Here is a 15,764-nt window from a genome sequence, read left to right on the forward strand (position 1 = left end):
TTAAATCGGTAGAAATGGAACGCTACTACTCTCACTTTCTTGACCGTCTGTCTTTCCACCCAACCCTTAAAACCCGTTTTCCTCGAGTACAGGTAGACATAATAAGCGAAAATGTATCGCACTTGCTGCAGTACACAGTCCCTTGGTGGTGTAAAACAGTGAGCTACTATATCAACGCAATCTACGGCGGTTTATGTAGCACAATTTATAATGTCACGAAATAGGGGAGAGAGAGTCCGAGATTTGATACGCCAGTTGGGGTGACATTCATGAAAACAAAAGCGTTTTTCGTCGACATAGAGCGTTTCGCGGCCGAAGGCGCACAATATTTTGCTAATTCGTAATGATCTTGGAACTTTGTCTTACTAAAACAGTTATGTTATCTCAATAAGCTTAAATTAATTTTTATTAGTACACTTCAAACTAATTAACGTTTGTTCTTTCATTTATGTCTTATATTGACGTGTTGTGTTTAACACATTAATCAGCATTAATATAGTCTAACACATGATTGGATACAGCCTCCCAAAGTTCGTACAGTTTTTCAATTTCACGCCAGTGCATAGTATGTTGGTAGCACCCCGTTGCCGTGCCAGTTATATATGTAGCAGACTTTAAAGCTGTGCGGGTCAGCGTAATGAAAAGACGAGGGGTCTCGCTCGTTTTGTCCACAACTGTACATCGTATGCACTGTTTGCAACAATAAATCTTGAGGGAACCTGAAGCCTCTAAAAGATACTACTAATTTTTCCGTGCAGTATATATAGCAAACCTTTTGCACCTAATTTTCAACATCCTTCCATAGCACCATATCTCAGACGCGTCGGTTATCTTTTTTTTCGGTTTTCCTACAGTCCTCGATTCACTAACATACAGTAGTGCGCTCCAAACGCACATTCTCAAAAATGTACAGATTAAGAACTAACAATGTCATATTTTTAAGTGTCTGGGAAGGTGAAAAGCACCTCAGTAATTATATATATCGAGGTGACGAAAATCACGGGATGCCTCCTAATATTGTGTCGGACCTTTTGCTCGTTAGCAACTCGACCTCGCATGTACTTAACACGTAGCTGGGAGTCACCTGCACAAATATTGAGACATGCTACCTCTATGGCCGCCCATAATAGGGAAAGTTTGTGACAATATTATTGATATGACCTATAACTGTCTTTTTTTAACTTCTTTTCCTATTTTCACTTACATAATTTATGTAATTGTAATTAATCTACGAATAGGATTTCAAAACTAATAAAAGAATGAAAATTTTAAAACTTTTCTTGCATGAACCATAGAGAAAATAGGTTTCTGATCATGTAAAACTTGGAAAGAAGTCCCTCCGCAACAGAATTGACTAGGCGGATGTCGAAAAGGTGGATCTAGCGGTCGAACTGCAAGGCCTCTGTGTGGCTAGCAGGCAAAAGTTGCGCACCTTGTGAACTGAAAGAGGCGAGAAGAACTGCAAGATTCTATAATATAGCCTCGGGTCTCGAAGGAATTTGGCTTTTTATTCATGGAAGACCCAGTGATACTTGTGCCGCCTTTTTTTTTTTTTTTTTTTTTTAAAAAAGCACTGAAATCGACTCTGGCACTGTTTTCATCTCAGACTATCAATTGAGTACTGTGTAATTGCATGGGCCAGTTATGTGATTTCGTTTACAATAATAAGTTTCAGTTTTGTAATCTATTTGTTGTATTTTATCCTTAGTCGTTTACCTAGACGGAATCCCAAGTGCTATGATAAATCCGAGTATCCTATTTTACCGAACTGAAAAGCAATTATCTTCCTTAACAGAAGTTAATAAACTTTGTGCACTTGTAAAGAACTTAATTATTTAGTGAGCATAATTTTGAAATACTTCACATTGTTTTCATGAATGGACAGTTAAAGTTTAATCAAAGTACAATTACTAAGAAAAGATTTAAAGTATTAAGTTAAAAGATTCTTCTTATTGAAATGAGGTGTGTACAATTTCATACGTTATCTAGTGAACAATATTTCCTATATTGTGCTATGAGTAAAGTGTTCGGCCTCCATCTAAGTCTACCAATGGATTAGATTCTGGATCCCCATCCTAGTAATTGAACCAGATTTAAATTTCTTATTACAATAACAGCAGTCAAGAATAAACAGCTGGTTACAAAAATTCAAACTGTACTAGGTCCAGGTGTCACATGTTCCATTTGAGCGCAATAGCGTTTAAGGACGTGGATATTCCCCTAGAACGCAAATAATGATCATTACAAAAGGTGCTATTCCTACATAACTACTTCAGTAGTAATTTCCTATAATGAAACTGACAAAAGAACCTCTTTTACAAGTCAGTAGTGCAACATTGTTAGTAATCATTTACCTGTTATTACCATTAGCTTCCTGCTGTAATGTACAGATAGTGGGAGTTATTGAGAGCCAGTTGTTGCCTAAACATATTAATACTCCGCCTGTGTAGTTTAAGTCAGATCACTGGTACATTACTTACTAAACTGATCTACTGTCTTGTATCTATCAGCAAAATAGAAGTTTAGTATCAAATAGATTCAATCACAAAAGTTATATTTCTGTAAGAACCTTGATATTACTGGATACAACTGTGTCTAAATGGGCTGTCGACCGTTTCCTTTTACGTAATTACAGTTTACTTGATTACCAGTAGAACCGTCGTTCAATTCCTGTTTCTCCAGAGACGGAAAAGAATCCGATACCTTTCCATTACACACAGTCAGGGTCTCAAAACACCTTTCACAGTAGTAGCATCATCTGTGTATTGCTAGTTTAGTAGTAGCCAAGAGTATTATAAATGTTGCCGGTACAGAATTTTGGGTTCGAACTGATCTCTCGAGTGTCGGCCGATGTGGCCGTGCGGTTCTAGGCGCTTCAGTCTGGAACTGCGTGACCGCTACGGTCGCAGGTTCGAATCCTGCCCCGGGCATGGATGTGTGTGATGTCCGTAGGTGAGTTAGATTTAAGTAGTTCTAAGTTCTAGGGGACTGATGACCACAGAAGTTAAGTCCCATAGTGCTCAGAGCCATTTGATCCATTTTTTTTTTCAGGAAGTTTCGTACTGTTAATGGGTTAAACGTCTTCCGCTAACAGAAAGTGCAGTGGCGCAGCTACCAGAGCGTCATCTGTGTCTACCACTTAAGAGGGAATGCTCACATCTGAAGGCTCAGTGTGGTGTAAACACGTAAAGCGAGCAGGCAGCTACGCCACGAAGACGCATTCGTGCTTCCTACAGTCAAACGTGCGAGTCTGAAATGGGTAAAATTGTTTCCTCCTGAGTGACAGGGTGGTCTTTTTGGAGAATTGTCACACAATTTCGATGTTCTGCTCACCTGTGCAACGATGCTGGTGCCAGTGGTCACGTGAACATTCTTACACCCGTAGACGTGGTTGTGGGCGCCTACGCAGCACAGTCGCGTGCCAGGACCGTTGTATTTTAAGGGCAGCAGCGGCAGTTCGTGCAGCTACCACAGCACAGATACAAGGCTTGTGAGGCCAGACATGCCAACAAGAAGTGTTGCGAACACGTTATTAGCAGTGAGGCTACGGGCATGCACACCTCTAGCCCGACTTCCACTCACGACACAGCATCGACGGGCACGGTTCGACTGGTGCCGTGCGAGATGATCAGTTGACAGCTCGGTAGGTGCAGAACGTTGCTAGAACCGTTCTTTTGCCGTTCTTGTAACAGGAAGTTGATGTTTTGTTCCAACAGGATGACGCTCACCACACACTGCCTGCGAAACTCAATGTGCTCTGCAAGACGTGCAGCAACGTCCGTGGCCAAGAGTGTCTCAGAACTTTGTAAGTAGCCTGTTTGTATGTTGGCAGCGCCATAGACTGTGTTGATATCGCTGACAGCGCTCTGCTCCCTCGAAAAGAGACTCTGTGGTTGGACGGAATAGCAGTTAGCGAGTGGTTAGGGAAGTGTATGGGCATGATATTCTTAGTGGAGACTCTGTCTTGGTAGGACATGCATTGTAAAGTGAGATGAAATGATGTGATTATAATAAAATATGAATGGAAATGTATGATGATGGTTGTTTGGTTGATAATGTTTGTGCAGTGGAATTATTGACAACTGTATAATGAACCATGGACCTTGCCGTTGGTGGGGAGGCTTGCGTGCCTCAGCGATACAGATGGCCGTACCGTAGGTGCAACCACAACGGAGGGGTATCTGTTGAGAGGCCAGACAAACGTGTGGTTCCTGAAGAGGGGCAGCAGCCTTTTCAGTAGTTGCAGGGGCAACAGTCTGGATGATTGACTGATCTGGCCTTGCAACATTAACCAAAACCGCCTTGCTGTGCAGGTACTGCGAACGGCTGAAAGCAAGGGGAAACTACAGCCGTAATTTTTCCCGAGGACATGCAGCTTTACTGTATGATTAAATGATGATGGCATCTTCTTGGGTAAAATATTCCTGAGGTAAAATAGTCCCCCATTCGGATCTCCGGGCGGGGACTACTCAGGAGGATGTCGTTATCAGGAGAAAGAAAACTGGCGTTCTACGGATCGGAGCGTGGAACGTCAGATCCCTTAATCGGGCAGGTAGATTAGAAAATTTAAAAAGGGAAATGGATAGGTTAACGTTAGATATAGTGGGAATTAGTGAAGTTCGGTGGCAGGAGGAACAAGACTTCTGGTCAGGTGACTACAGGGTTATAAGTACAAAATCAAATAGGGGTAATGCAGGAGTAGGTTTAATAATAAATAGGAAAATAGGAATGCGGGTAAGCTACTACAAACAGCATAATGAACGTATTATTGTGGCCAAGATAGATACGAAGCCCACACCTACTACAGTAGTACAAGTTTATATGCCAACTAGCTCTGCAGATGATGAAGAAATTGAAGAAATGTACGATGAAATAAAAGAAATTATTCAGGTAGTGAAGGGAGACGAAAATTTAATAGTAATGGGTGACTGGAATTCGAGTGTAGGAAAAGGAAGAGAAGGAAACATAGTAGGTGAATATGGATTGGGGCTAAGAAATGAAAGAGGAAGCCGCCTAGTAGAATTATTGCATAGAGCACAACTTAATCATAGCTAACACTTGGTTCAAGAATCATGAAAGAAGGTTGTATACGTGGAAGAACCCTGGAGATACTAAAAGGTATCAGATAGATTATATAATGGTAAGACAGAGATTTAGGAACCAGGTTTTAAATTGTAAGACATTTCCAGGGGTGGATGTGTACTCTGACCACACTCTATTGGTTATGACCTGTAGATTAAAACTGAAGAAACTGCAAAAATGTGGGAAATTAAGGAGATGGGACCTGGATAAACTGAAAGAACCAGAGGTTGTACAGAGTTTCAGGGAGAATATAAGGGAACAATTGACAGGAATAGGGGTAAGAAATACAGTAGAAGAAGAATGGGTAGCTCTGAGGGATGAAGTAGTGAAGGCAGCAGAGGATCAAGTAGGTACAAAGACGAGGGATGCTAGAAATCCTTGGGTAACAGAAGAAATATTGAATTTAATTGATGAAAGGCGAAAATATAAAAATGCAGTAAATGAAACAGGCAAAAAGGAATACAAACGTCTCAAAAATGAGATCGACAGGAAGTGCAAAATGGCTAAACAGGGATGGCTAGAGGACAAATGTAAGGATGTAGAAGCTTATCTCACTAGGGGTAAGATAGATACTGCCTACAGGAAAATTAAAGAGACCTTTGGAGAGAAGAGAACCATGTGTATGAATATCAAGAGCTCAGATGGCAGCCCAGTTTTAAGCAAGGAAGGGAAGGCAGAAAGGTGGAAGGAGTATATAGAAGGTTTATACAAGGGCGATGTACTTGGGGACAGTATTATGGAAGTGAAAGAGGATGTAGATGAAGACGAAATGGGAGATACGATACTGCGTGAAGAGTTTGACAGAGCACTGAAAGACCTGAGTCGAAACAAGTCCCCCGCAGTAGACAACATTCCATTAGAACTACTGACGGCCTTGGGAGAACCAGTCCTGACAAAACTCTACCAGCTGGTGAGCAAGATGTATGAGACAGGCGAAATACCCTCAGACTTCAAGAAGAATATAATAATTCCAATCCCAAAGAAAGCAGGTGCTGACAGATGTGAAAATTACCGAACTATCAGTTTAATAAGACACGGCTGCAAAATGCTAATGCGAATTCTTTACAGACGAATGGAAAAACTGGTAGATGCAGACCTCGGGGAGGATCAGTTTGGATTCCGTCGAAATGTTGGAACACGTGAAGCAATACTGACCTTACGACTTATCTTAGAAGAAAGATTAAGAAAAGGCAAACCTACATTTCTAGCATTTGTAGACTTAGAGAAAGCTTTTGACAATGTTGACTGGAATACTCTTTTTCAAATTCTAAAGGTGACAGGGGTAAAATACAGGGAGCGAAAGGCTATTTATAATTTGTACAGAAACCAGATGGCAATCATAAGAGTCGAGGGGCATGAAAGGGAAGCAGTGGTTGGGAAAGGAGTGAGACAGGGTTGTAGCCTCTCCCCGATGTTATTCAATCTGTATATTGAGCAAGCAGTAAAGGATACAAAAGAAAAATTTGGAGTAGGAATTAAAATTCATGGAGACGAAGTAAAAACTTTGAGGTTCGCCGATGACATTGTAATTCTGTCAGAGACGGCAAAGGACTTGGAAGAGCAGTTGAACGGAATGGACAGTGTCTTGAAAGGAGGATATAAGATGAACATTAACAAAAGCAAAACGAGGATAATGGAATGTAGTAAAATTAAATCGGGTGATGCTGAGGGAATTAGATTAGGAAATGAGACACTTAAAGTAGTAAAGGAGTTTTGCTATTTAGGAAGTAAAATAACTGATGATGGTCGAAGTAGAGCGGATATAAAATGTAGACTGGCAATGGCAAGGAAAGCGTTTCTGAAGAAGAGAAATTTGTTAACATCGAATATAGATTTATGTATCAGGAAGTCGTTTCTGAAAGTATTTGTTTGGAGTGTAGCCATGTATGGAAGTGAAACATGGACGATAAATAGTTTGGACAAGAAGAGAATAGAAGCTTTCCAAATGTGGTGCTACAGAAGAATACTGAAGATAAGGTGGATAGATCACGTAACTAATGAGGAGGTATTGAATAGGATTGGGGAGAAGAGAAGTTTGTGGCACAACTTGACTAGAAGAAGGGATCGGTTGGTAGGACATGTTTTGAGGCATCAAGGGATCACAAATTTAGCATTGGAGGGCAGCGTGGAGGGTAAAAATCGTAGAGGGAGACCGAGAGATGAATACACTAAGCAGATTCAGAAGGATGTAGGTTGCAGTAGGTACTGGGAGATGAAGCAGCTTGCACAGGATAGAGTAGCATGGAGAGCTGCATCAAACCAGTCTCAGGACTGAAGACAACAACAACAACATAATTTTTGGAACTGGATGTCACATGAATAAGGTAAAATTTTCTAAATACATTGTTTGCTCTTCAGTAAAGTGTTTCTTTCGCTAATCATATGCCTCCTAGTGGTTAGAGTCTATAGTACTTAGAATCATTTTACTTAGCTGGCTGCAGTTGCTAGTTGCTGTAATTGGTATAGGTTGTGTTACGAAGATTTTCTGTCAGGTAAATGACTCATGAAAAAGAACGAGGTTTGAACTGTTGAGATTCGTGATTGAAATGAGTTTAGGCAATTAACAGAGTTGGAGGTAGTTACATATTTCTTTAATTTCATGTTTTCTGAATTTGTATTATTGTTAACATTTATTGTGTTAATTAATGGAAGTCATGTTGTCAATGTATAGCAGTCATATTGCATTGGGCTTGTATTGTGGGTAATAAATGAATAAGTTAAGTTTGAGATGTCTTTGTTAGGGAAAATGCTGTAGGTCATTGTTTTAATAAAAATAATTTAAAGAGGTAGTTTCAACTTTTCTCCAGCCGAGCACTCGTGGCATAAGATGAGACGAGATGTTCCGGCGTAACGTCAGCCGCCGGCACGACGATCAAGAACGGAGGAGCAGAGAGGGCTGTGAGGCGACGTCAGCCAGTACTACGCTGACGGACCCCTCTCTAGGATGACACCAAGATACCAGCGGCCTCTACATGGAGAAAATATCTCCGCCATGACCTAAGAACGCTACAGCTCTGACTTAGAAACTGCGTTGGTTCACTTGCATTACAAATTGGATATACAGAAGAATTTGCTTAGGTTTGTCTGTCGCCCCTCTCTTGCGACACGTCCATTTCTCACAAAGTTAAGTATTGTGATCATTTCCTTTCGTAATAAATTCCATTAATACGATTTGCTTGAATTGTTGTCTAGTGAGTCGGCAAAGCAGCTTTCCTAAAAAGCACTCCGTCTTCAGGCCACGAGTGGCCTACCGGGACCATCCGACCGCCGTGTCATCCTCGGTGGAGGATGCGGGTAGGAGGGGTGTGTGGTCAGCACACCGCTCTCCTGGTCGTAAGGTGGTATTCGTGACCGAAGCCGCTACTATTCGGTCGAGTAGCTCCTCAGTTGACATCACGAGGCTGAGTGCACCCTGAAATACGGCAACAGCGCATGGCGGCCTGGATGTTCACCCATCCAAGTGCCGACCAGGCCCGACAGCGCTTAACTTCAGTGATCTCACAGGAATCGGTGTAGCCACTGCGTTAAGGCCGTTGCCCAAAGCAGCTTTGCTAGGCACCCTATATTAGACAAGTGGGAAGAATACAACACGAGAAATGGCTCGTCCGACTCGTCAGCCAACAACTCTTACAGAACTACATAAACAGGCCGAGCATACGTGGCGTAACGTATCCAAGGACAGTATTCACCATCCGTACGATCGACTTGATACCAGAGTCAGCGCCTGCATTGTCCTCGTACAGGCTACATCACGCACTAATATGGATCTTTCGGGATGGGTCGGTACCAGGTACCTCAGAACCGCTTGTACTATAGATCTGTAAATGTAATCACTTCATGTACAGTTGTGGACAAAACGAGCGAGACCCCTCGTCTTTTATTTATGCTGACCCGAACAACTTTAAAGTCTGCTACATAGCATAACAGGCAAGGCGACGAAATGCTACCAACATACTATGCACAGGTGTGAAATTGAAAAACTGTACGAACTTTGGGAGGCTGTATCCAATCATGTGTTAGACTATATTAATGCTGATTAATGTGTTAAACACAACACGTGAATATAAGATATAAATGAAAGAAGAAACGCTAATGAGTATGAACTGTACTAATAAAAATTAATTTCAGCTTATCGAGATAACATAACTGTTTTAGTAAGACAAAGTTCCAAGATCATTACGAATTAGCAAAATATTGTGCGCCTTCGGCCGCGAAACGCTCTATGTCGACGAAAAACGCTTTTGTTTTCATGAATGTCACCCCAACTGGCGTATCAAATCTCGGACTCTCTCTCGCCTATTTCGTGACATTATAAATTGTGCTACATAAACCGCCGTAGATTGCGTTGATATAGTAGCTCACTGTTTTGCACCACCAAGGGACCGTGTACCGCAGCAAGTGCGATACATTTTCGCTTATTATGTCTACCTGTACTCGAGGAAAACGGGTTTTAAGGGTTGGGTGGGAAGACAGACGGTCAAGAAAGTGAGAGTAGTAGCGTTCCATTTCTACCGCCTAGAACCGCTCGGCATCTCCGGCCAGCAAACATCCTGGCAGATTAAAACTGTGTGCCGCACCGAGACTCGAACTCGGGATCTTTGCCTTTCGCAGGCAAGTGCTCTACCATCTGAGCTACCCAAGCACGATTCACGCCCCATTCTTACATCTTTACTTCCGCCAGTACCTCGTCTCCTACTTTCCAAACTTCACAAAAGCTCTCCTGCGAAACTTCCAGAACTTCCATTAACATTTCGTCTGCTATCTCCCAGGTGGCATATGACGTCATCCGATCAATATCAATGTTGTCTTTCCAGGTGCTCATTTTTTTTTCTTTTTTTTGCGGCCGTGTGCTGATAGGGGATTGTAATATTGAATAAGATTGCTGCTGTAGCCCGAATAGTCTTGGTTCTGTCGGACATTGAAGAATATAAGATCCAACCCACCTGACATTGGAATAATATCATTCAAACATAATTCATGAAAACCAACATCCTCTAAATGATTACTGCGCAAAGAAGTGCTGCAGGATGCATCCTGGATCAGAGGTAGATAGGGCATGGGTAGAGTTATGGAAAACCTGTCAATAATCGTATTTAAAATGAACGTTTATTAACTTAGAAATATTAATGAAACACTTGTGAACATAATAAAGTATGACTATTGCTGCTGCTTGAAATATGTTGAGTTCCACACTTGATGAATCTGAAACGTAGGTTCTGAATCCGTTACTATATTTACTACATTGAAGCGCCAAAGAGACTGGTATAGGTATGTTTATTAAAATACAGAGACATGTAAACAGGCAGAATACAGAGCTGCGGTCGACAACGCCTATGTATGACAACAAGTGTCTGGCGCATTTGTTAGCTCAACAATGCTACAATGGCAGGTTATCAAGATTTAAGTGAGTTTGAACGTGGGGTTATAGTCAGCACACGAGCGATGGGGCACAGGATCTCCGAGGCTGCGATGAAGTGGGGACTTTCCCGCACGACCATTTCACGAGTCTACTGTGAATATCAGGAATCCGGTAAAACATCAAATCTCCGACAATGCTGGGGCCGGAAAAAGACCCTACAAGAACGGGACCAACGACGACTGAAGAGAAACGTTCAACGCGACAGAAGTGCAACTCTTCCGCAGATTGCTGCAGATTTCAATGCTGGGCCATCAACAAGTGTCAGCGTACGAACCATTCAACGAAACATCATCGACATGGCTTTTCGGAGCTCGCCTGGGCCCGTCATCATAGACGTTGGACTGTTGATGAGTGGAAACACGTTGCCTGGTCGGAAGAGTCTCGTTTCAAATTGTATCGAACGGATGGACGAGTGAGGGTATGGAGACAACTTCATGAATCCAAGGACCCCGCATGTCAGCAAGCGGCCGTTCAAGCTGGTGGAGGCTCTGTAATGGTGTGGGACGTGTGCAGTTGGGGTGATATGAAATCCCTGATACGTCCAGGTACGACTCTGGCATGTGACACGTAAGTAAACATCCTCTCTGATCACCTGCATCCGTTCATGCTAATTGTGCGTACCGAAGGACGTGGGCAATTCCAGCAGCACAATGCGACATCCCGCATGTACAGGATTGGTACAGAGTGACTCCAGGAACACTCTTCTGAGGTTTTACACTTCCACTGGACACCAAACTCCCCAGAAATGAACATTATTGATCACATCTGGGATGCCTGGCGATGTGCTGTTCATAAGAGATCTCCACGCCCTCTAACTCTTACGGATTTATGGACAGCCCTGTAGGATTCATGGTGTCAGTTCCCTCCAGCACTACTTCAGACATTAATCGAGTCCATGCCAAGTCGTGTTGCCACACTTCTGCGTGCACTTGGGCCTACACGATATTAGGCAGCTCTACCAGTTTCTTTGGCTCTTCAGTGTAAATTTGTCGGTCAAGGATATGGAATAATTAAAGGATGGATTAGCCATACACGCATTTAACTATCACATGCAACTGATGTTAGTTACAAAGAGCAGAAAGGAAAAGCACAAAGGCCCTTCACCATGAGCACAAGTAACTAGCAAATAGGTGCTACTGCCTCTGTTTTAACTTGCGGAATAAATAAATAAAGTTACTGTTGTCATACACGGAACGAAGATCAAAACATGAACTAAGAAGCAAATTTAACTGATATGCTAATGGAAGAAGAAGCATACCGAAGCTACAGCGCAAAAGGCTCTCAAACCAGAACGCGACTACCTGGTGGTAACGATTAAATGTAGGTACCGAACAAATAGGAAATTCAGAGTAAACGGATTACAACTGCAGTAAATATATGACAGAGGTAACACCATCTAAAACCTGAAGGCCCTTGATCATCTGTGGCAAAATCGCAGTGGTATCATTTAACGCACATGCACTCGCAGTAATAAAAATGAGAATTTGATTGAACTGAATCGTTACCCACTCGACACACCTCCGCGTGTTCAAGTTACTAGTTGAATCAAATAACAGCCTACGAAATCACCTAAATTTCAAAGTATTCAGCACTCGGGATGTTAAAACAAATTTCGTCGCACGAACTAACAGACTATGAAGCTATGAGAAGAAAGAAATGCGGCTTCGTTAGACTGAAAACTTACACAATTTAGTCATTAAACTATCGGGGGGAGGCTCTTACGAACATCCGACCTTACTAAACTCTCAGTGGACAGTGAAGAGCTCCGCTAACTAAACCGGGGTTTTTGTCCTTCCTTCAACGAAAGTGATCAGAGAGCAAGCCTAAAGTATTTTGCCAAGCTACACAAAAGGTTCCAGAAACGCAAACAAAATCTTCTTTGCTATCCACAAAGCGTCTACTAAGGCTGGCTGTACTGTCACACTAGCAGCCAACCCTACGCCCACGGTTATACACACAGAATTCGTAACTGCACAATCTGTTCGTTTTATTATTCCAGAATGGACAGGAACAGGTACAGTGAAATATGACTCTCAGTCTTTAGACACAAGTTCGGGAGTAAAGTAGGAAAACTTTGAACTAGTGCATCTGAATCGGACAATTAGCAGACAGTTTTAGTCTAAAATATGTAAAACGTAAACTGTGGCTGACATGTGCATAGTCAGCTGCTCACTCTTTTTCATAACGGGGAAAATTTACCAAGTTCGCTGTAAACTGAGATTCCACAGGTAATGAGATGACGTTACTTTAAATAAAATCTCAGAAGAGGCCCACATAGAGACCCTTCAGATGGACTGATATGATAAGATATGCAGAGATTCTCTGCAGAATCAGCGAGAAAGGAACATGTAGAGATCACTAACAAGAAGAAGATTCATGTGTTACGATATCAGGGAACGATTCCATGGTACTCTAAGGACCTATAGAGCGTAAAAACTGAAGGCAGATATTGGAATACGTCAAACGAATAATGGAGGACGTAGTCTGCATATGCTGCTCTGAGATAAAAAGATTAGCCCAGGAGCAGAATTCGTGGCGATCTGCATTAAACCAGTCAGAAGACTGATGACTGAAATAAGTAAAAGGTGACTCCACTAATGACAATAACTACCAACCAGTCTCTCGGTTTACATCATTATCTCAGGCTTTCAGGAATCCAAATTACCCTGCGGCATTCCGCAACAGCTCCCTATACCGTATGATACAGATTGTGTACATCAAAAGATGCAGCTTGAAAGTTGCGGAACTGGTAGAATGAGTGTCTAATCGACTTCAATAAAAACAGCTACTGCAGACTATTAGACTTTTCATTCAGTTCCATATTTCGGTATTTTCAACTTCTGTATATTGACACTTGTTTTGCTGTATGTATTGATCAATCAGTTGTGTGAAATTGCTTTAGCTGTGGTTGCCGTAGTTTTAAAATTATCCGTGGATTTAACTGTGAAAGTTTCTTGGCGGAAGGGCACATTCTCCACACTACTGCACCAATATAATTAATCTAAATCAGAGTCGCCATCCTCACTTCGGTCCGCCAGCAAGGGCTTCACTTCTCATTACTCTAAAGCTAATAATTAATGGCCTGCAAAGCAACAACTTTTAAAAATATTTCGAGATTCATCAGATAGACTGGAATACGTGCACCCCTAAAATTTTAGACACCACCTTCAACTGGCACGTAACGGCTTACTCCGACAATATCTCTATAACAGAATAGGAACGCTTTGGAAGCTTCCTACTTTTTTAACTTTAAGTTGAGCACATAATTGGTATGACTTCAGCGGAATTTCCCTGAAAATATTCTCCTTTTATACAATTTTTGACCTATGAAATAAAAGTAACGTAGTCTGCTGTTTAACTGGTATACTCAGGAGTGGTAAAGACCTTCATAGCGCAACGAGTAATTTAAAAGTGACTTGAACATGTATTCAGATGAATGCGACACTACGATCAAACACATCCTAATCTCTTGAAAAGATATGGAAGTATATTTGCAACCTTTCTCATTGAGAGAGTAAGTACAATGAGGATGTAAAACCTCACTTTGTGTAGTGTAACACCTGTTCACAATGAACATAAATTACAATAATAATTCCGAACATATGTAGGATCAGTAGGAACCCCGAGATTCTCTGGAACACAAAATTACCTTACAAATGGTGAAAAATTCATGCAAAGAATTTTAAAGAACTTCTGCTGGTGGAAGCTTATCTCTAAAACGACTTTACTGAAGGCAGAACGTGTCGTGTGAACTGTGCTCGCATAAGCTACCGATTTAAGTAAGAAAACATGAGCACAGGGGAACATCCCAGCAAAACATGTTAATTTTTATAAACGAACGTGGGATCCAAATGACTGAAGAGAAACTTAGAGCAACGTCTTACTGTTATTCAATAAACAAGAGAGATATTGCCTTAGCGTGGAAAACTGTCACACCGAGGACTTGAAGTAGTACAGAAGCGGACCCCATGTAAATTGAATTTCCCGTAGTAATGAAAAAGTTGGACAGCTGTACGTACCATGGTTTACGTTCACGGCTAATTGAATGAAATACCGATATTGATCCTTGAACTTGGAACAAAGCCTCGCGTTGAACAAAGGATTTAACTTTAGTCGCAAAAACGGTACATCTATGAAGCTGAAAACTCTGCCAATGAAACGTTATACCCATGTCCAGTTGCAGCCCACGATCTCACCATAATCTCCTGTAGGCTGCAGCATACAAAATGGCCATCGAAATGAAACATCAGACAAACTCATTGACATAGTATGTGCTGGATCCTCTTATTCCATATAGCCCGAACACTCCTGGAAACAACATTCTTAACAGACGAAACCCATGTACAGTTTGTCTTTGTACCTCTTCCGCAACTAATATCTCGCATACAGATAAATGATTTGAAAGGTTTTTTTCCTAATGGACGGCTCTTAATTTCAACATACAAAACACCCAACACTCAAATTTCCACAGAAACAAATGAGATCTGTTTGCTCCATTTAAACCTCACAAGGTCCGTTTCATTCAGTAAACTCTTCCCCCATTTAGCTAGTGGTTCTACGTCCTTATACAAGATGCCATAGTGCTCAGAGCCATTTTTGATCCTGATACAAGATGCTCCTTTTTATCGAGCACTCGCAAGCTCACTACAAGAAACAGTCGCTTCGAAAACAGGAAGAGGACTGAACAGAATTCTACACCCCCACACGGGAATGTACTTACGACTTTTGTAGCCTTGCCGTATTTGAACAGTAACTTTGTAAATCACGTACGATTGCTAGCATCGAAAGACCAGCTCTGCGCTAAGGGTTTTCGAGTTCCCACCTCTATCTCGCGAGTGTTGCCAGTTGACCCCAATTTGGAGAGCTCCCAAGCGCTCCGCGAAATTTTTATAACATTCAGGTCCTTTACCAAATCGCAATGAGGAGAAGAAATGCAGGTATTGCCACTATAGTCGACATAATCGTCTTGAGAGATTCAGCAGGGGTACAGTATTTAAGATAGTTCTGATTTATTGTTAGGTCTCAGTTACACATTTTTAATTACATTACATGTTTCGATCACTGTGGATCATCTCCAGATCTAACTAGTTGCGTCAGAAACCTATCTTGTCTACTCAGAACCACAGACATTCCCTTTGGAATTTCGTATTCCCGCTATTAGTTATCTTTAAGAAGTAAAAATGCTGCTAAAATAAGTTTCAGACATCATTTTTGAGGCATTATATTCTAAAATTAACCAAGAGGACCAACACGTCTGCAGCGT

This window comes from Schistocerca gregaria, chromosome 5 (genome assembly GCF_023897955.1).
Source record: "Schistocerca gregaria isolate iqSchGreg1 chromosome 5, iqSchGreg1.2, whole genome shotgun sequence".
Lineage (NCBI taxonomy): Eukaryota > Metazoa > Arthropoda > Insecta > Orthoptera > Acrididae > Schistocerca > Schistocerca gregaria.